Below are 23,440 nucleotides of genomic sequence, written 5' to 3'. Positions count from 1 at the left end.
ACAGCACTTTCTGACCTTTACCTTCTCTTAGCTACCTTTTCACTCTACATCCTCACTTCAACAGCTCATATGATATGCTACCATTTGCTCCAACAGTTCCTTCTCTTTTTCACAAATCTTTATTTTTTATGTATTTATTTTTAAAGATTTTATTTATTTATTCATGAGAGACACAGATTGAGAGAGAGGCAGAGGCATAGGTAGAGAGAGGAGAAGCAGGCTCCATGCAGGGAGCCCGATGTGGGACTCGATCCCACATCTCCAAGGTCATGCCCTGGGCGGAAGGTGGCGCTAAATTGATGAGCCACCCGGGCTGCCCCACAAATCTTTAGACAAATTTTTTGTCTAGAAAAAAATCCTTCTGAGAACCCATCCCTTACTTCACCATCCAAGAGATCTGCACTTCCCCTCATTCTCCTTCATCTCAATCAATGATTGTATGTGTGATTTTCGCACATTTTAAACATAGATCACCTGGAGTAAATGTTCTAAAGTGTAAATCATTTAATGGTACTTCTCTGTCTAAAATCCTTCAATAACTGGCTATTACATTTTGCATAGAATATTAACTCCTTTCTTTGACCTACAAGGTCCTCCATGGTGACTTCTGTTCACTCTTTCCCCTTATCCCTCAGTCACAACGACTCACTCACACTGGCCTTCCTGGTATTGGTAAGCAGCTTAATCCTGCTTTTTTATCCTGTCTAAAGCTTTATCCTTGAGGTTTCCTTACCTAGAATCATTTTCTCTCAGATTTTTTTTAAGCCTTCCTTTTTAGCCTCTCTCAAGTCTTTACTTAAATGTCACCTCCTCAGTGAGGCCTTCCCTGACCACTCTTGCTAAAGAAACCTGTCCTCTACCCCATTATTACTTTCTTTCCTCTCATTCTGTTTTTTGATCTTGCTCTGACTTTTGATCTAGCATTTATTAAAAGAAATAATACTCTTTATTCCTTCTACCTCCATGAGAGGAGCAACTTTCATGGTTTACCACTTTATTTTTGGTATATGCCAAGAACAGTCACTGCCACCGAATAGGGTTCAATTAACACTCTTCTTTTTACATGACTGACTTGCTGACTGGCTGAATGAATGAGTAAATGAATGAGATTATAGAACAGATTATTTAGGAGACTCTTGTTAATACTCTTTTAACTGTTACATCTAAAAATAATAGCTTTTTATTAATTAATTATATAAATAGCATTTTGTGACTTTTTCTGTATTATCATTAGTAATTAACTTGTTCTTTTTTTTTAACTTGTTATTTTGATCTGTATGTGTGCAGATCAAATATCTTCAGCTCTAGGACAAGCACGCCCAATATCTTTTTCTTCTTGATAACTTTAAACATGAGGCTTATACTCCTCTGGGCACAAGAAATATTTATTGAATAAATCAGTGATTAAAAATTGGATACAAAGACAAATTTGGAGGATGTGGAGGAAGTAGCATACAAAAGAGGAGCAGAAACATCTAAAGGGACAAAGAAACAGTTGCTAGAATTGAATTATGTGAGAAATAGAAAAAGTTATTTGGCAAAGAACAGAATCTTCTAGCTTTAGTACTATTGATGCTAGGGACCAGATCATTCTTAGTTGTGGGTAGGGCTAATAGCCTTCTCCCTCATTTGTAGCAATCAAAGATGCTTCTAGGTATTTTTGAATGCAATCCTAGCAGGCAAAAATCATTTCTAGTTGAAAACCACTGACTTTTGTAATAACTGTTGAGAAAGGCAGTCTTATGAATGTGCTATTTAAAACTCTGCTAGGTCATGTAAGAATGGCCCTTGAACCTGAACCCTTCCTTTAATAAGAGATAGAGTCCACACAGCCTGTGCCAGGCTTTTCACCTTGGTCAGGCTATTTCATTTTGTGTGGGAATGTCTTTCCCTATTTCAGACTCTGAGTGTTTCTTTGTTCTGATCAATTGTGCCATCCAATGACCCTCAGGCACACCCTCAACTTTCAGTATTTCAGACTCTATGGGAAAGAAGTGAGTCCTTCTGCCACAGCACCAGAGTGGTGCACATAGGACAAGGGACCTACATCAACTGTTGGGGATAATCTGCTTGTCATAAGGGGCCAGTGCACACCATTGAAACTGATCTTGCTCTCTCTCCTCTTTGTTACTAAAAGCATTTTCCTTCTGGTGTTAGATGGTAGTGTATTTTTACCAGTGACTCCAATACCAAAGTGCTATGGGCAAAACAATCTCTAATAGCTGGTATTGTGATGATTTTTGTTATCCTCCATGTAGTTGAAGTTCTCTTCTGACATTGGTTATGGGTGCATAGTGTTCTGTTTGACAATAAGCAGCAATGGCACATGGCTCCTTGTTGCCAAGCACATGGTTGAGGAAGAATTTGCAATATTTACTAACTTCATATCACTGGAAATAAATATGACTTACTTTGGTAAATGAGATGAGACAGAAGTGATGGTGTTTCAGGGCCCAGGCCAGACCTCAGGAGGCCTCATTGTTTCAGCTTGCTCCCTTTCATCCCTACCAGTGCCATGAGAAATGCTTGCTCAGGATAGCCCATTGATCTAAGGAGAGGATGAAAGACTTGTAGAGCTCAGCTACGTGTAGCCCATTAGCCTAGGTCAGCTTAATTTTTTTTTTTTTTTGGTCAGCTTATTTTTAGTGAAATATATGTCTTTTCATACTCATGGCAAGGTGACTCACCTAAGGACCCCATCTAAGTTGGTCGGCTATCCCATAAACTCCTTTGAGCCCCACATCTGCAACTTACTCTGCCAGTTAGACTTAAACACAAGTGGCAGCAAGGAGCATTTCACATCCACTTGAGACAAAATTGGATTTGGGGTAATTGTAGCATATTAACCATTTGAGTCAGGCCATGTTTTTATTCTACTTCTTTTAGAGTATTATCTCTAGACTATATCCCTTGATTTATGACCTCAGTTGCAAGGCCAAGACTTGAGATGGATAAAGCACACACAGAGATCCATTCTCAATTCCACCATACAGTGGAATCCCTGCTCTCTGAATCCCTAATAACAATTGTTACCAATACCTAATACTTTATTTTCTCCATTTCTTCAATTGTTCTGCTGGTCTCCTCCCAATTAGATGCCCTATTCTTGACACTAATTTTAAAATTTTATGATTCTCCTACATCATTAGTAGTATACCCATTAATTAGTACAAAATAGGTGCCTAGTATATAGTCTTTATTAATTTTATATAAGTGACTATAATATTTATGCAAAATAATCTGATGGAATAGCTACTGGCCTGAGTCAAAAAAATAAGATGACTCCATTTCAAGGTCACAGTGGTGACAAGGAAAGTATATATACCTAAGACTGAAGGTATGGCTGAATTTGTGTCAAATTGAGATGTTTGGGGAACCGCAAAATCTTAGCTATGTTATTACGGACATCTGCTAAGAATGCTAAAGGTAAACAATCACCTGAAAGATATATTTGCTTGCATGTAGTGGAAAACAGCAGCTCATTAGCTCTCTGCTTAGCTCGTTAACTCACCAGCTCGTTAGCCCTCTGCTCGTTAACTACTTAGCTCTGATTAGCTCTGCTCACTTCCTCCTCCTATCACTCACAGTGTGAATGAACTGTAAATCTGCCAGAGCAACAGATGGCCATTCCAGGTCCAGGGAGGGAGTTCAGGAGGTGGGGGATGAAGCATTCCCAGATTTTTCTGACCTTGAAAAGATTCCATTTTGTTGAAGTTTGTGAGTTATGATTTAGCTTCATCAATAAAGAAGCTGGCACAGTTTTATTTTAAGATGCAGAAGAGTTCACTTAAATGGATTCCCTGGGATGGCGCAAATGTGCAATTACAGAGCCATGTTAGGCTTGTCGGCAGTGGTCTACACAATACAACGGACTTTAACCAAGAGTATTTATAATGAGTATTTATTAATGGCTTGTCCCATGCTCAGCCCTGTGCTGGACACTTGTGAGGAATTCAAAAGATGCTTTTTAAAAGAACATATGAAATATTTATATATACAAACTACTAAAGCAAAATAAATCTCAGTTGTTAATTAGGAATTCAATTGTATGGTATAGGATATATGCACTATGGGAGTTCAGAAAACATTTTGATTATCAATACAAAAAAAAAAAAAAAGATTGCCCAATATGCAGAAATTACAGATGTGGCTTCCATTGCCTTAGTAAACAGATTGCCACATTATCAACATGGCTGTAGCCAGGCCAGCTCTTTAAGAACACATTTGATTACCTGCACAAATAATACCCCACATCTACTTGCTACCAGCTATGAAAGAGACTATTGATGATTCATGTATTTTATTTTTTTAATATTTATTTATTTATTTGAAAGAGAGAGCACGAGCAGGAGAGGTGGAGGCAGATGGAGAGAGAATCCCAAGTAGACTCTTCACTGAGCACAGAGTCCAGGGGTTTGATCTCAGGACCCTGAGATGATGACCTAAACTGACACCAAGAGTCGGACACTTAGCTGACTGTGCCACCGAGGAGCCCCTGGTGATTCATTAATTACAGAAAAGTTATTGTGCCTCCAGGTAGCCAAAACTTGAAAGGCATATATTCTCTGGAAATGATGGCAAATAAAACAATGTCTTGGAGTCTTTTTTTTTCATCCATCTGCATATCCATTTATCTATACCTGTAATAATTCACAAAGCAATTGAGATAGTATCTACTACTAATAGGCTATTCTAAATGTGTTAGTTATATTAGTAGGTCAAGTAAGCAGAGGTAGTAGAAAGGATAGTTAAGTTTGATAAGGTAGAAAAAGATACAGGAAATACAGAGCTAGGATTGGTATACTGGGAGAAAAAGCTGGGTAGGGCAGCCCAACAAAATTCCTGCACATTGAAGAACAATTGAGAGCCTGGACACCTAAGTGAACCTGTCTTGTCAGGGGTGGGAGACAGACAGAAGTGTGGAGGGTTCTGGTAGCCATTTTTATTTGCCTGGCCTTGCAGTGGACGTCTACTCCTATCTGCAGGGATGGGCTGCCACCAGCCAGGCCGCCTTTGCCTGCTCGGCAACCCCCTACTGATTTTCAGCCATGCAGATACAGTCTGTTTTGTTGCTACCTCATCATCACAAATTTTTTCTTAAATTAAAAAGAGAAAGTAGCAAAAATGTGAGACCTTTCTTAGATGCCTGGGGCTCTCTTACTTCTGCTGCAAGAACTTTTGAAAAAGAAAACATAAACAAAATATATTTCCTGTCTGCCCATAACAAACAGAGACTAAAAATACTGTTACAACTGTACAATAGTTTAAGGTCAATGTATTCCCTCTTCGTGGCTATGAAAACCTGACCCGCATAAGGCATTAAAATTCATAACACATGAAAATTAGGGAGTCCTGGAAGCACTTTCTTCTATATAAGTACAAATTTTCTCTGCCTACATCTAGCATTTAAAGGAAACCATCCAGATAATTAAAATGCCTATAAATGAAATGTCAAAGTTAAATGTTTTTTTTTAAGTCTTAATGCTTAGGCAAAGTGAAACCTTTATTCTAAAATAATACACTTTAAATACTAGCAGTATCTTGTGAGGGAGTAGAATAATTAAGGATTGCCACAGAAAATGGGTCTACAGGTCTATGTGCCGCTCCACTCAGTAAGTAACCTTTATGAAGGAATGCGATAATCAGTGTGTATTTTTTGTCCTTAAATACTGCCATTATTTTAAACATGAATCTAGCTCCTGTGGATAAAGCTAACCATACAATGCACAAGAAGTAAATTAATCACACAAATAGAGAAAACAGAGTTGTTGAGTTAGGCAGATTTTGATTTGGTTTTTGTGTATCTGACTTCATTTTCTTCCTCCCTCATATTGCATGATCATTGTTGTTTGTTTGTTTGTTTTTTTTTCTTTTTATCTTCTTGAGTGTGCCCCCCTCATCTGAGGATAGTCACTGTGTGAGAAATGCCCTTGTGAGCTCTGACTAGGTTTGGGGCATGCATGATACATCTGAGCTGGGAGACAGTTGTAGTATAATCCAGTCCCTTGGTCATGATGTAGATCAAACAGGCTGTAGAACAGGCAATCCCCTTTTCTAGATTCTATAAGGTTTAGGTCAAACTTTTCACACACCACACTAATACAAAAACCTACACTTCAACTCTATGGCTAGCCCTTTGAATGCTAGGATAATTGACCTTTCCACCCTTTGCTCCAGTAGGTGAAGCTCACTAACCATCAAAGCTGATCTCATTCTCAGCAAAGAAGCCTGACATAGGCCCAGGGTAGAGTCTGAGCAGAAGATAAAGAACTGGGATGGTGTAATTACTTAGATAGTTTGTTCTGGGATGACACATATCATCTCAGGCCCCACTGATATAGATATTGATGTGCTACTGCACTGGTGTGTCCACTCCTACCTCTCTGTGATGCCAATAAGGCAAGACTACAACTTGCTCAGCTGCTAGGAGCCAATAGCAATTGACTTCTCCAGTGTTTTGTTCGTGGATAGTGGACTTCCCAATAGGAAGGAGCAAATAGTTTGGGGGACAGTCCTTAGTTTTTCAGAAGATAATCCTGACTAAAACTGGTTCTTTCTTCATCTAGACCATTTTCCAGTTTCCTCTTGATGGCAGCATCCTGGAGATCAGGTGTAAGACCAACATCTCTAGTCATCAGTGAGAGGATCCTGTCTCTGGTTGAAGCATGCTATATATATTTCTGCAATTATATTTTATCTGTTTGTTTAGAGTTACTTTCACTCACTCCTCCTTGAGTGGAGATGGTAAAAATGGTCAATTCTTCTTCCAGGCAATGCATTAAAAAGTGAAGTCAAGCCAGGTGGTTTTGAAAGGGAGATAAAAGGTCAAATATGATACCTAACTATTAGCAGTCTACTTGACGTGAGTAGTAAGGGCTGATCCTAATAAATAGGGACCCTCTCCATGGGCCCCCAAACACAAGCATTTGGCTGATTCAGCTCGAGGGGGCCATAAGTGGTACTGTGCATCACTGAACTAAAGTTGTGCATGTTTAAACATGCGAGGGCACAGAGATAATTAAGTCTCAGCTTCTGGCCTCTTTTTCTATTGAAATCACACTTCAGTTTTGGCATGGAAGAGCCTAGAGCAGATATTCTTTTTTTTTTTTAAGATTTTATTTATTATTCATGAGAGAGAGAGAGAGAGAGAGAGAGAGAGAGGAAGAGACATGGGCAGAGGGAGAAGGAGGCTGTCCACAGGAGCCCAATGTGGGACTCGATCCTGGGCCCTGGGATCATGCCCTGAGTAAAAGGCAGACGCTCAACTGCTAAGCCACCCAGGTGTCCCTAGAGCAGAGATTCTTAAGAGCAGAATGGTATCCCTTGATTCATGTGGAGCCTATAGAATGTCTCCTCATCTTTCGTGTCTCTACCCCACTTACTCTCCAACAGACAGGCTGTAAGAACTTGCAGTGAATACATACCCATGTGCCACTTACTACCTACTTTGAAAGACTGACTAGTGAAATCTCAAATATGAGAGGGGAAGAGATTATATATTCACAAAGAGTCTGGAGGAATTATCTTCCTTGTTAGGACTTTTAAGGTGGCCCTAATTCTTGGTCCCATTCATTATCTTTTTCCTTTTGGTAACATTCAGGAATGACATCCTTTGATATCTCTTCTAGAACAGATATAGCAGTGTTTTAAGATAACTTGATGGATAATGGAAAAATTAGTCTTTACGGGTTTTGTTCAGTGTTGAGAGGTATGGCTAGCATTTCAGAAAGGTCAAAATTCAAAAGAATTCCAATGATTTTATTTACTTATTTTTTTTAGATTGTATGTATGTATATATTTATTTGGTGCACATGCTGTGCACAGGGTTGAGGGGCAGGGGAAGAGGGAGAAAGAATCTCCAACAGACTCCCCACTGAGCATGGAGCCCAACATGGGCTCAATTTCATGACCTGGAAATCGTGACCTGAGCCAAAATCAAGAGTCAGATACTTAACCAAGTGTGAGCCACTCAGGAGCCCCAAAACAATTCCAGTGATTTTAAAGGCAAACTGGAAAAGAAATACACAAGAAGTCACAGCAAAATCTACCTGCTTATGCTGCTCTTCAAAGACAGCTGATACAGATTGAAAACTGGATTTTTCTACCTTTTGTATTTGCGTTTTGCTTTAGTTTTGATTAAGGAGAGAGTAAAGAACACGTAATTACTCATAAGTTTTAAATTATAATTTTACTCACTATTTTAAACTCAATTATCACTTCAATTTTTTGTAAAGGCTGTTCCTCTTGCTACTACTCTGTGACACATGGTTCAGTAAACACTTGCTCTTCTAAAAAGTGCTAGAAGCAGGACACTAACGTTTAGATCATGACTTCTGCCAGTGGCTTATGAGCAAGCAGTTAGGTGATTTGGAATGATTGCATATTGGATGTCATATTGAAACCATCATCCTTCTGGACCTTCCCCCACTTCTCTTCCCGTTCCTTACTCCTGTTTCCTTAATTACTGAATTCTACCTACCCAATTTAAGCCAGAAATCACTACAATGTCTTTTACTTCTTAACTCCATACAACTCACATCTAATCAGTTACCAAGGCCTATAAGTCTTAACTGCCAAAAGAATCTCAGCCTTTTCCACTCGGTGTCATCCCTGTGACCAACATCCAATCCAGTGTCAGTCCATCTCCAGTACCATCACCAATTACTAGATTCTTCCAAGGCCTTTAATTTATTGCTTACCTTCCTGCTCGGCCCGCCTGCAGTCTTCTTTCTATAACCAGGGAAATCTTTCCAGTCTTTCTAAAATGTTTCCAACACCTGTCAAAGGTTTCCCAAAGTCTAGGAATCAGAACAAAACTTTGTAGAAGCATTTGTAGGACCCAGGCTTTGGTGTCCTACAAGATGTTATGTTTTCATATGTCTCTAGCCTCATTATTTGTCACTACTTATTTCACGCTACCTGATAACATACCATAGGATTTCATATTTCTCCAAAGAACCATATTCTTTTGTTCTCATTTATGCCTATGGCTCCCTCTGCCTGGAACACATTTCACCTTTCCATCTCCTCTGCTTTGCCCACTTCAGGTCTCGTATTCAGGAACTTTTCCCCAGAAAAACCTTCCTGATTCTCCCACTCTGCTTCATTTCTGGAGTAGCTACCCCTTTTATGTGTTTACAGGGTCCATGTGTTTCTCTTTTCATATTCACATTATTCATTGTAGTGCACCTGTGAACAGAGTATGTGTAAAGACCTTGTTATCCCATTTGCTCCTTGTATCCCCAGTGGTTAATCCAGAATAGATATTCATCAAATATATGTGTATAAATTAATAACCCCACTATAAGCTCAGGATCCGCCAAACACTTCCTTTTTACTGTTTTCTTGAGACCTGAGAGAACAGACACTCTTCAAACCCAAGTAATTCTTGTTTACCTAGACAACCCCATTAAAACAGGTAATCATATAATAGTAATAATAATAATAATAATAATAATAATAATAACAGGTAGCTCATATAATAAAAATAGAAAAATTATTGTAATCCTTTGTCAAGGATTACACTAGATGCTTTTGATTGTTCTATCTAGTGCTTAGTAGGATGAATGTACTCTCTATTTCCTCTCCAAGTACTCACAGCACTTCTGCTTTGGAACTAAAACACAAACTCATCTGACTGACTCTGAAGCTTAGGCTTTTAATATTCTTTTTGCTGGGGATCAGCCTAAGTCCCCCTTCTTTTAGTACTGCTGACAGAGTGAACAAAAGGAAACATTGAAGAGCTACAAAAGCACAGGGCTCAGGATCAGAAGACCTAGCCTCTAATCCTGCTCATGAGCTGAGGTAAACATTCTCATCTCTTACAATATGAAAACTGAAAGAAACATAATGATTTTTAAAAATTTGTTCCTCAAACCATTATTCTATATTAAGTAGCCCAAATGAGACCATTGAAAATATTTATTGTCCCAAGCTCACAGGTTTCCTTACTGTAAGTTTCCAGTTTGGGCTATAGACAGTGTGTACCCATCCTGGGCATACTCCCAGAGCATGCCTTCCCTGAACCAATTTTTGGACACTCTGCTTATTGCTTTAGTTTTAAAACAATATTGTTTATACCTTGTTGATCCACACAATTCTAGAAGGCAAATATGCTTATGCTTATGTATTCTTCTAACATCCTGCTAAGAGCTTTGTATTGAAGAAGTATTTATAAATATTTATTGAGATACTGATTATTAGTAAAGATTCTTTGAGTGCTAATATCGGCTGAGAAAAAAAAAATGACCATCAAAATACTCTTTGAGCTCCATTCTTGAAGAAAACCAGTAGTAAGAAAGCAAAGCTGAAATAATTTTTGAATTTAATGTATTAAAATGCCCTCAGCAGTGATCAGATTTCTTGGTTTCCTGAAAGCTCCTTAGACTCTGTCATTTGGCATGTGGAGGCATTTTGCTAGGCAGGATTTGCCTTGTTCTTCTGCGATAAGCCATAAAAGAGAAACTATTTTGCTAGCACAATAAAACTCTTAGCATAAACATCCTTTAAAAAAATCTTCCATTTGATTGTAGAGAAATTATTTCAGTATTAAGATGGATTTTTTCCTAATAAAAATGCTACAAAACTTCAAAAGTTATTTGCCTCCTCTAAAAGTTACTTCCATTAGAAGTTCAATTTTGCTGGATCATAAGATAATTTCATTCTTTGTTTGGAATGTTGGTGCAATAAAAGAAGCACTTAACTGCTGCACTCTGTACCCAAATCTTTTGCTGTCTTTTGCCAGTCATTTGTTTTCTCAGGGCTCTATCAGGCACCATCATTCACAAGCCCTCTAGATCAAGGTGAAAAGGAGAAGCAGATAATGATAACATCTTTTGATGAAGCTATCTTTGTCCCAAATCGGTCCCTGATTTAAAGGAAGAATTGGTTAAACAGTTATAGATTTTAAGTAGATACGTAATTTTCTAATTTATTGGAAAGGATTTGAAACAATAATGCAGGAAATTCAGGGGAGAAAAGAGTGAAGGATGACAGCAGAAAGATTCCTGCTTGAGTTAGAAAGGGCAGAATATTCGTAGGAATCTTTTACTGTTTTAACCCATGCTTTTATTTTTTTTAATTTTTTTTAAAGATTTCATTTATTTATTCATGAGACACACACAGAGAAAGAGAAAGAGAGAGAGAGAGGCAGAGACATAGGCAGAGGGAGAAGCAGGCTCCATGCAGGGAGCCCGATGTGGGACTCAATCCTGGGTCTCCAGGATCACGCCCTGGGCTGAAGGCGGCACTAAACCGCTGAGCCACGCAGGCTGCCCGCCCGATGCTTTTATGCTGTGTAGAATAGAAATCCATTGAGCTTATGTCATTGGAAATGCATATTGTGACTCAGTGGAAATGACATCAATTTGGAAATGACCAGGATAAAAAAGGTAACATGACACATTAAAGCTCAAATTATTTAAAAGATGTGAAATAGGTTCTTCTGTCTTTTGTCCATATTGGTTTCTTCTTTCTCCTCTTCCTTCTTTTTTCTTATGCAGAGGTTGAATTCCAGAAACTGACCTATACCCACCCCACCGAATAGAAATGAACTTCTCACTTTTCATAAAATGTTTGGAGAACTTTATTGTTTCTTTATACAGAGCACTTTTATACCAAGGAATCATTGAATTAGGGAAAAATGCTTGCATTTTGGATTTAGTTAGATGTTTTGAATCCTGAGTTAATTGGGTTGTTATTTGGAGCAGGTCACTTCACTACCTTGAAGCTCATTTTTCCTGTCTGTGTAATATGATTAATAAATTCTACTACCATTCAGATACGTATATACTAGTGTTTAATAAATAGGAGCTAATGCAAAAGAGAAGAAGCCCACCTCTGCATTGATTGAAGGGACCCTGCAGGCTTTCATGGCACTCTATCACACAAAATGCCGATTAAATAACAAAGGAAAGATATATGTGCTACTGCAAGAGTGTAAAACTGAAAGGCAGAGGACATCGGGCTGTAAAGTCACTATGAGGCACTGGCTTGATTGAGGTGGGGAATACCATGGGTAGACAAACAGGACAGCTGATGGGTTCTAGAAAACTGTGTCAACTTCCCAATTTCACCGCCCTAATTTCTTCCCATGGGGCCAAGCCTTGATCTCATTGTTGCTTTCTGGCCTGGCCATACTCCATGCAGTGCCTACACAAGGGCTCCTTGATTGGTGCATGAGCCACTCCAGAGCAGAACAAACCGTGTCACTCTGACAATGCTCTGTACCGTAGCAGTCAGCTTTGATGTTTAAGTTCCTCCTTAACCAAATTATGAATGCTCTATTTCTCTCCATTGCCACTGTAATGAACTTTAGCAATAATTATACGCAATGCTCCCTGGACTAGATTTGTTGTCTCCTTTGCTGCCCATGATGTCCTGAGTATTGCAAACCCTGGAGACAATGTGCAATATAGTCGGGTGCAAAGACAAAGTTTCACCCAATTGGGAAGTGCTGTAAGGAATAGAACAGATCAGAAACTGGTTAATGAAGATAGAGGAAGAGTGGCTTATGTTTATATAATATTTGGAGAGTTTGAAAAATAACCTCAATTTTAGTTGCATTTTCTCAAGTCTTTGTGATGTCAGTTTCAGGCAGTAGACTTATCAGTGTAACTATGATTGGATGCCTTTGGGATAGCACATTCCCTGGCAGTTCTGTGAAATCTGTTTTACTGTGTCTTTCATCTATATGGTTTCAATGCACTTTCACCTGGTACAGATCCCTCAGTGCATTTGTGACAAAAAGCACAAGTATCGGAGAAAAGGGAACCCTCTTACACTGTTGGTGGGAATGTGAACTGGTGCAGCCACTCTGGAAAACTGTATGGAGGTTCCTCAAACAGTTAAAAATATACCTGCCCTACGACCCAGCAATTGCACTGTTGGGGATTTACCCCAAAGATACAAATGCAATGAAACGCCGGGACACCTGCACCCTGATGTTTATAGCAGCAATGGCCACGATAGCCAAACTGTGGAAGGAGCCTCGGTGTCCAACGAAAGATGAATGGATAAAGAAGATGTGGTTTATGTATACAATGGAATATTACTCAGCTATTAGAAATGACAAATACCCACCATTTGCTTCAACGTGGATGGAACTGGAGGGTATTATGCTGAGTGAAGTAAGCCAGTCAGAGAAGGACAAACATTATATGTTCTCATTCATTTGGGGAATATAAATAATAGTGAAAGGGAATATAAGGGAAGGGAGAAGAAATGTGTGGGAAATATCAGAAAGGGAGACAGAACGTAAAGACTGCTAACTCTGGGAAACGAACTAGGGGTGGTAGAAGGGGAGGAGGGCGGGGGGTGGGAGTGAATGGGTGACGGACACTGGGTGTTATTCTGTATGTTAGTAAATTGAACACCAATAAAAAATAAATTAAAAAAAAAAAAAAGCACAAGTATCCTGATTGCTTATTCAAATATTTCCTACTATATCCCACTAGAGGTAGAGGAGGTAAGGCATACGTAATACAAAGAAATTATTGTCAATTTTGACTTAATTTATTAATATTTGAGAGTTAAATCTATTTTAAAAAATAAAATATAATTATTAAGAATTCAGCTTCCATTGTCCTGTTCAAATTTTGTCATTTACTAGGTGTGTGATCCTTTTTTTTTAAAAAAAGATTTTATTTATTTATTCATGAGAGACAGACAGAGAGAGAGAGAGGCAGAAACACAAGCAGAGGGAGAAGCAGGCTCCATTCAGGGAGCCCAACGTGGGATTCAATCTTGGGTCTCCGGGATCAGGCCCTGGGCTGAAGGATCAGGCTAAACCCCTGAGCCCCTTGGGCTGCCCCAGGTGTGTGATCCTTGATGAACTAGTCGCCAGTTTCTCATCTTTTAAATGGAGATAATATAATCCACTTCAAAAAACAGTAGTGAGGGATCCCTGGGTGGCGCAGCGGTTTGGCGCCTGCCTTTGGCCCAGGGCACGATCCTGGAGACCCGGGATCGAATCCCACATCAGGCTCCCGGTGCATGGAGCCTGCTTCTCCCTCTGCCTGTGTCTCTGCCTCTCTCTCTCTCTCTGTGACTATCATAAATAAATTTAAAAAAAAAAAAAAAACAGTAGTGAGGTTTAGAGCACTGAATATAGAGTCTGGCCTATATTAAGAACTAAGAATATGTTTCCTATATTACAATGTGCCTTGACTTACTAGACTTACCACCTCTTCCTTATTCTTTTTTTTTTCCTTCTAATTTCTCTACATTTCTTTACTCTTCTTTTCAATGAAACTCTAATAAATGGTGGCTAATATCATATACATTGCTAAATGATTTTTATGTGCTAATTTAATACGATAATCTCACAAGTTAGTGCTATCATTATGAAATTTTATAAATTGGGTAGTTGAGGTACAAAAGTTTTTGCTTAACCTGGATGAACACTGATTTGCATTCAGGAAGAAATACATAGTTCTGCTCATTAGTATTATGCCATATTGCTTCTCACCTTAATATTTTTAACTTCACAGCAAGGCTTTATCTTAGGTTATAATGCAACATTTAAATCTCATTGGAAATGTGATTTAGAGCTTTAATTTTTTTTAATAGATTGTGACAGAAAGGAGAAATCATGCATGTCTGAACTTCATGAATGAGGTGATGATAATTAAGAAAAAAGATACTAGAGGCTATACCAAGTGTTCCCTGAGCCTGTTGTAGGTGACCAGGGCCTTCTTTGGATGAAGGCAATGGACTCTCCCTCTCCAAACAAACACACTTCTCCCAAGGTTATGAAGATAAAACAGCTCCATACACAAGAAGTGCTCTAACTGTCCTTCCTTCTTCCAGTCAACCACTGCCAACCTTGCAAATGATAGAGTACCATTTTAGCACCTGCTTCAGGCTAGGGAAATTGTGTCCCCAGCCCTGTCTTTCAGTGATTGTCTTGTCTTTCTGGAATTTCATATGACTGCTGGAGGTTTACTTAAGTCTCTTCCTGTAGGATATAGTTATACTTTTGTCAACTCAACGGTACATAAAGTTTGCTCACTCTGCAAGAAGTTGCCTAAAACAAAGCTTCAGATGTTGGGGAGAACTGAGATGCTGATGTCAACAGATGACAAATTAGATGCCTAACAATGCAAGAATCCTTACGGTATAGATTTTAACATAATTATCAATACATTCCTTTCAGCTATTCTCCCATTTTAATTGCACACAGTTTATGTCTTTGTTTTATGTAGCTATTTCTATGAGAGGAGAATGGAAGTAGCAAGATGAAAATGAAAGAATTATGCAAAGGAATCGAAGTCTTGCCAAATACAGAATTTGTGGTTTCTACTTTGTGCATGATTTATGCATGATTACATTTTTCAGTGTATTATCCTGCAAGCTACTTCATTGTATAGTCCCAGTTTGTCTTTCTGGTGTCTGTATTTGGATTGAGACAAATATGCTTCTTTTATTTTTATTCTTGAAGCCAAAAACTTTTTTGGAGAGATATGGAGTTTCCTTATTTTAGATTTAAGCACTATCCTTGATTTTTAGTATTATTCTTATTTGACCTGATGTTAAACTATCTCACCATCCTGGTTGATCTCTTCCTAACCTATGCAAAAGATAAAAGTGGATTCACTTAAAAAGCTGAATCCTCTTTTCTTCTCAGGATTAAATTCAGAATTTTTCTCCTTTCTGACTTAGGTGGGTCAGCAAAGAGGAAGGGGCCAAGACTAGAAACTAGGTTGTACCCCTAGGTACTGTAGGAGGCATGGCTGGAAAAAAAGACTGATGGTAGAGAAGATCGTTAACAGCACATTTCACCACCTAGATTTAATAACTACTGGGCTGAGGAAGGCAGGTACAACAAAGTTGTATATTGAGAAAAGGGATGTTACCCCAAAGTGGAAAGAAACACATAATTGAGGAAATAAATAAATACAAGCAGGCAGACACTCAGGATTAAGGGATATGTTTGTCAACAGAAAACAGGATAGGCTTTAGGAATCCTAAAAGGGCTTGAATACATCCTGCCTCATGTCAGTATTAGTCTTGGCATTGGAAAGAGTAGGTATAAAAGTTAGGATCTAGCATGGTCCAATGGGAATTTTCTAAAACTCATCTACATTCTAGAGATAAAATCATGAGAGAAAATATCCGCAGTTGTCTGACCTTCAATTATTAACTGAAAGAAGAAGCCAGGAACTAATGTTCTGTAATCATACTTTGTATCACCAGTTTGAAATTGTTATGAAAAATGCAATATTCATCTCCTCTCTCTGCCTGGACAGCCAATGGCCCACTCCCCTGGTAGCATGTCTGTTCTTTTTTTCATTACCTATGTTCATGTGCTTCAATTATCCTTACCTTCCAGTCATGACTATTCATGCTTATCTATATCTTCTTGACCTACATTAATAACACTTTTCTTAATAATCATATTTTTATTGAAGTAACATACCTATTCTTTGGTGCCTATTGAAGACCCATGCCATCAAACCTTCTTCTCAGGTATATTTCTCATTAAATCACTGGAAAAGTCTCATGTTTTATTTTCTTTGCCTATATGTCTGTTTTGTTGTTATTGTTCTTTTAGAGCTCTGGAACATCCAGATAACCTTTGTGAAAATGAATTCTTTCCTATACTCAACGTAATTCAAGACCTAAACTTAAGAGAGACTGAGAGCTACCCAAAATTCGCACGAGGACCAAAGGGAAGGGAGATACAGTTCATAATCTGAGTGGCCTGTAGTTATCATGCCTGGGTCTCATATTCAGATGTGGGGCCCAGGCAAAACTAGTTTTTCAAAGTCCCCAGATGATTCTAATGTTAGTTAACCTACATCAAGGTTAATCCCCATTCTTAATTTTCTCTGAATATGTTTAGACTGAAAAGATTCTTGTTAACTAGCTGAAAAGATCAATTGACCAAATCCAAAGAAAGAATGGACCTTCATATTCAGTGTCTTATATTGGAAAATTCGACATATGTGTATGTGTGTGCACACACCTGTGTGTGGATGTGAATGTTATGTGTTTCAAAGAAGGTTTATAAACTACTACAAGCAACAAAAATTGAAGAAAAAAAAGTTGATTTTGAATAGGCAAGTGCTACACTTAGATATATGCAACCAAAATCTCGAAGCATCAAGGCGTTGCCAGGATGTCAAGCTCCCCCATTTCACACCGTAATAATTAGACTGATTATTCACAACACCTGCTCTAATTGTTGTCCTTAATGCTTCTGTCTGCTGGGGTAAATAACTAGTATCTTGATATCAAAGAGCTGACACACAGCAACTCCAGAAGAAAGATGGAACATCTGCTTTTGTTTGGGTCATGACTAACAAGGGTGTAGCAGGTTGATGAAAAAAATTGAACTCTGTTTGCCCTATCTCCCTCTCACTTTCTTTCTCAAAGATTTTTTCCAGCATTTTGTCTGCAGTGGGGCACATATTTTCTCTTTAAGTGTCATGCATGAAACAGAGCAGTGAGACCTCATGTAGGCTGTATACTAAAATCCATAAGCAGAAATAGTGCTCAGGAAATGGGCTGATGTCTCTGACTGCAAGATATGCATGGTGAATTATGGCCATCTCCAGGCAGGAGCTCAGGTGTCAAAGTGGAAACATGTGGTATAATCTTATTAGTAAAATTTCAATTCAGTGAAATATTGGATTCATCTATACTTTTGCTAAATGCAGTCTTGCAATGAGAGCAAACAAAATAGTAAGAGAAAAATATAGGCAAAAATAATTTAAATGCACAGTGAAAAGAGCAACAGTAGCAAACATACAATTCGAAGGTATAAAAAAAAGGATACTGGAGTAGGGAATTTAAAATAAAAACATAATAGAGGAGAACAATCATGTCTTCCTTTAAAAAGAATCAAATAATCATTTTGCAATTTTTATTCAAAATGTGAAAAGGAAAAAATACAGAAATTCTGGTTATTTAGAGAAAATGAACACTAAAATCTTAGGGTTCTCATCAGTTAGGGTTCAACCACAGAAATAGAACCAGTAGGATGTATAAAGAGATTTATTGCAAGGAATTACATTATATAATTGTGGGGCTGGCTAGGTAAACCCAAAGTCCTAAATGGTAGGCCATTAGGCAGGGCAGATTTGAACATTAGGGCATGAGCAGAAGATGCATTTTACAGGTAGTTTCTTCTTCAGGGAAAGATTTTGCTCATAAGGTCCACTCAGATTATACAGGATAACCTCCTTTAAAGCTAAGTGGTTACAGATACTGATCATACTTATAGATACCTTTATGGCAATACCGAATTTAGCATCTGATTGAATTAGCTGGGGATTATAGTTAAGTTGATACATAAAACTATCTTAGTCCACTTCTTGCCAACTTGGTTCTCATGCACATCTTCTTAAACTATATTAAAACTCTAAATAAAGGCAATAACAAGATCATATTTCAACCTAACTTGATGCTATTGCTCTACATACATTGAAAACACACTAACCACTTATCCCAGAAGAGGACACAAAGTTCTTCATTCCTGTTCTTTTCAATATTCTGTAACTTCAATACTGTGATGTAAAGTTAACTATTATTACTACACCTTATTTTAGATGATAAGAGAATAAAAGAGAAACTTTGCTTAGTATATATACTGATTTATAACAAAATAAGGAAGAAATACTCATATCCATTACAGTTTTCATTTCTGCAAAAGATCACTGCTTTTCGATTTAGTTAGATGTTTTGAATGGAGTTTGCCAGTGGAGTTAGCAAAACTCTTCATTCTGGAAGAGTCGGGGCCATTAGAACTCCTCCCTTAATTAAGTTAATGCAGTTTTCCAATGCCTTTAATCCTAGAATGTGGTAGTTTGAAAAGATGCCCTAAGAATCTTCTGTGTTGTAAACATAATATTCCTTACCTCTATTTTGTAGTGGCAACCCAGTTTCACCCTGATAATAGGATCAATTACTCCTGTCAATACGGTAACTTCCTTCTTTGCCTAGTGATTCAGAGGCACAAAGAGCCTAAGGTGACCAGGTCACAGTCTCAACTTTCAGTTCAAAAAACCATTATTTTGTGCTCTGATAGAAGCATTCTTCTTTTTGGTACTATGACCTCTAGGTAAGCACAGTATAATTTCAAGAGAAAAGGAAGCAAACATTTTAATAAAATAAACATTTTTAAGTTATCAGAAAATATGAAATATAATATAAAATATCAATATTGCCTCTCTAGATTCTTAATAGTTACTCTTATCATGATATATCTATCTTTAACCTTTTATTTTTGAGGTATCGGGTTCTTTTATTGAAAGTGTCTTTCTTCTAGGTAGCATGGAGTTCTGTTTCCACTTTTCTTCAATACGGCAATCTTGTCCCTTTAATTTAGATATTTAACCTACTCATAATGTTATTATTGATCTGGGGTCATTTAAACCAGTCTTTTTGCTATATGCTTTTATTGTGGTATATTTTTTTCTTTGCTTTCTTTTCTTCTCTTTTCCTACCTCCCATTAGATTCCATTTTATGGATTCCATTTTATGTTTTTGTTAGCTCCTTAGCTATAATTTGGGGAAGGGCAGTGTTATTCTTGTGGTTGCTTTTTCCTTTTCCAGCCTTTGGATTATTGTTGTTATACATTTTATTTCTACATATGTTATAGATTACACAATGCATTTTGTTATTTTTATTTTAGATATTCGATTTTTAAGTATTTATTACAATAGTTACCATTTTTAGTGCTCTTTATTATTTTTGGCATATCTAGATTTATTTCTAGTACTATTTTTCCCTGTCTGAAGGAATTTCTTTAATATTTTTTGAAGTCCAGGTCTGCTGATGATGAATTCCCTCAATGCTTGAATTTCTGAAATAGACTCCACTATCATTTTTGAAAGATATTTTTACTGGGTATGGAATTCTAGGCTGGAAATTTTTCATTTGGTACTGTTGAAATTTTGCTGTGCTGTTTTTTGGCTTGAATTGCTTCCAAACAGAAGTTTCCTGTCTTTATTTTCTTTATTCTCTTTATTCTTTTGTATATGATGTGTCATTTTCTTATTACTTTCAAGTTTTTTTTTCTTTATCACTGGTTTTAAGCAATTTAATTGAAACATTTGGGCCTCACTTTTAAGCTTTGATGTTGGCACAAGAGCAACATTTATCCAAGACCTTATCGTTTTCCCTTTATTGAGCCAAATCCTTTTTCATTACAATTGTCCCATGAATTATGAGATTTTTCTATTCTGGCTGGCTGTGATAGGATCTGTTTCCACACCTATGAAAGTTTTGAGTATTGTTTTCTAAAATCCTTTTGAGCATTTCTTTCCTCAGTCTCTGTTAAGTTTCCTCAAATGTAGTTTCAGTTCTCAGCTGAAAACATGGTAATAACCCTCTGCAGAGCTTCAAAGTTTTCCTCTGTGCATCTTCCCCCTCTGTTGTATACTACCCATAAATCTACCTGTGTTATCCTCCTTACCTTCTCAACTTTTTATCATCCACTTAGGAAGACTTCAGGGCTCCACCATTATTCACTTTTCCTATGCCCAAACCTGGAAAAATTTTTCAGGAAGTGAGCTGAGACAGTTATTAGGGCTCACGTCATTTGTTCCCTGTTCCCTATGGATCACTGTCCTTTGTCATATTCTTTTTCTCAATTTGTAATTGTTTCAGGTAAAAGAGTAAATCTCATCCCTGTTTACTCCATCTTGACCAGACCTGAATTTTCCATAATTAAATTTTTACATTAAAGATATATTTTGAATGTATTTTGAAAGAAAGAACCCACATAGATTTCTTAAAAAGAAAAAAAAAAAAAAGAGGGACTCCAGGGTGGCTCAGCAGCTGAGCATCTGCCTTCGGCCCAGGGCATGATCCTGGGGTCCCAGGATCAAGTCCCACATCAGGTTCTCTGCATAGAGCCTGATTCTCCCTCTGCCTGTGTCTCTGCCTCTCTCTCTCTCTGTGTCTCTCATGAATAAATAAAGATCTAAAAAAAAAAAAAAAGAAAGAAAAAGAAAAATCTTGGTTATTTGTACTGTCTCCCATTATATGGAGGTGGCATACATATTTTAACAGTCGTGATTTGGGATTAATTTTGATACTTTTAATAATATTTTGGTGGACACTTTTCTATGTACATAATTGTTAACAAGTCCAATTATTCCTAATGGGATTTTTCTAAAAGTATATTTGCTAAAACAAATTTTAAGGCCTTTAACACATATTGCTAAATTGCCCAATTTGGTCAACCTTCAGATGATTTGTGAAGAATGAATAAAGTGGTTATATTTGTGTTTGAGAAAGAAGAAACTCACAGTTATGTTAAGAGCTATTGATGGTCAAGAAGCAGGGAGACAGAGAAAAGAATTTGAGTTAGAAAACCAAACAGCATGAGAGATGATGAGAATCTGAATTAGGTATTGCTTTATGAATGCAGAAAGGAGGGAGGGATATTGGAAATATCCTGAGACAGAATCCACAGGTTGTGAAATTAATTGGATGTTGGAAATCTCTATATGATTTGGCCATGGACTAAAATAGGAATTACCTAAAGCAAGGAAGTTTTGTATGTGGGGGAGCATCTGTTTGTTACTTATTTAATCTTTGTTGGAGTTAAATTGCACAGGAACTACCCATGGTACAGTCAAATAGTGATGGCTAATAAAAAATCAGTTTAGGTGTGAGATCTAAGCTTGAGACATTATTTGAGTATCTACATAATTTGAGTAAATACATAGAAATGGAAATCAATCATGATGTCCACCACATAAGTGTCATTTTTACTGGGTAAAATGTCTGGAGTGAAAAGAGAAAAAAGGCCAAGGAAGGAATTAAAGTCACACATACATTCTGAGTATGAGTAGAATCAAAGAATGCTGAGAGAACGTAAAAAGAGGAACCTGGTAAGCAAAATCGATGGGAGGAAAAACAAAAACTGAAAAGGGATACACTGTCCATAATATCAAGTACTTGTCTAGAGTAATAAGTACCAAGGAATATCTTGGGATTGGGCAATTAGCTTAGCAAAAGTAGTATCAGCTCATTTGGGCAGGCATCTGGTTGTAGGAGTAGATGACAAGGCTTTTAATATCAAGAATGTATTAGTTGTATGGGACAAAAGTCAGAGAGATGGCATTGTTTCATGTCTGTCAGGTCCTAATGTCCACCATGCCATTCTTGTCATGGTGAACTAGGATAAGCTAGGTCCTGGTCTGATAGGCTGGTAGCATTAGGGTCGATGCTGAGAGATTTAGGGTAGAATGTTCAATGTAACTTCAATTTGATGACAAAAATTTGTGGTGACAGGTTTTTTTTTTAATTTTTATTTTTATTGGGTAGAGGCTGCAGTGCACATAGATGTAAATGGGTCATCTTAAAGCTGTAGAATCTGGAATACCGAACTAGATTCAATTAAAATAAGATATCCTGAATATTAAATAAAAAAGATTACTTTAATAAAAAAGGTGGGGGGAGGGAAGGTAAGGATAGGAAGGCAGAGAGTGAAGGGACAAAAATGCTCCGAGTAGTTCTGAACACTTATTTCTTACAATCCATGTAATGAAGGAAAATTACTTATGAATAATGAATTCATATGATCAGGGTATTTTTTTCCTTTTTTTTTTGGAATTATAGAAACTGTGTATCAAAAAAATTAAAAGGGATGGGTGGGTAAAAGGTAAACAGGTATCAAAGCGGTTTTCATTAATTAGAGAGGCTTTCAGCAAAGGGCAGCCAGTTGTCAGATTCTTATTATCAATTCAGCAGATAATGTTCTAAAATATACAGCTAATTTTTAGTCATCATTTTAGACATGTCACTGTAAATGTGAATTTTAGTGCAATTACGTGTCACACCTCAACCACCTCTGTATCCCAGGAGTTCCCTAATGATCAATGTAATTCCCAAGATTGCTAAAGGAATTAATAATAATTACCTACCTATAGCCAGAAATGCAGATAAACCACCTGCTTTTCCCCTTCCAAGTTCATTTCTTTCTTTTGTTTAATCACACAATGAAACAATTATCTTCCATTTATGACATCACAGTCACTCCCATAGCAACAGGCATCTTCTATCACTTCAGTATGGGAATAATCAGAAAGCAGATACAAATTTTTGAAGGAGAAAGAATGTATTTATATATAAATACCCTAACAACTAGCAATTTCTAGGAGACAGAAATAGAAAAGAATAGGAATATCTCCTAGATAAGGGTTTCCTTTTAAATGTTAATTTTTGTCTGACTGTAAACTTCATCTTTTAAACCCTTTCTCCCATTATTATCATCATACCTTGAGTGCTTACAGCTGAACACCAGTTCACTGTGACCTTTCTGAAATCGCAAGCCATCCTTTCTCTTTGTCACTGTGATAATGGAATGGATCAGATTCTTCCTGCAGACATTATAATGGAGTTCAACTGTCTATGGCATACACTAATGAAAAATGTTAAACCTTTCTTGTCTCCACCATGTGCCGCCACAGCACACAGCAGATG

At 37.4% G+C, this 23,440-nt stretch overlaps 1 long non-coding RNA gene across 4 annotated transcripts in view; it reads right to left on the bottom strand.

The window, feature by feature from the left end:
- Window positions 1-22,998, bottom strand: part of LOC102153641 — a 49,040-nt gene extending 26,042 nt beyond the window's left edge. For 2 of the 4 annotated variants that reach the window (XR_005362468.1, XR_005362469.1), the window contains exons 1-2: window positions 22,882-22,998; window positions 20,421-20,493 (exon numbers count right to left, since the gene is read on the bottom strand). This is a non-coding gene — a long non-coding RNA (uncharacterized LOC102153641). Of the gene's footprint in view, window positions 1-2,411; window positions 2,549-20,420; window positions 20,494-22,881 lie in introns of all 4 variants that reach the window. The other 2 variants (XR_005362467.1, XR_005362470.1) reach the window with 2 other exon arrangements.
- Between the last annotated feature and the right edge of the window lie 442 nt (window positions 22,999-23,440).

This window comes from Canis lupus, chromosome 7, assembly GCF_011100685.1.
Source record: "Canis lupus familiaris isolate Mischka breed German Shepherd chromosome 7, alternate assembly UU_Cfam_GSD_1.0, whole genome shotgun sequence".
Classification (NCBI taxonomy): Eukaryota; Metazoa; Chordata; class Mammalia; order Carnivora; family Canidae; genus Canis; species Canis lupus.
Note: the sequence above shows the minus strand (reverse complement) of the source record. Positions and strands in the feature narration are given on the sequence as shown.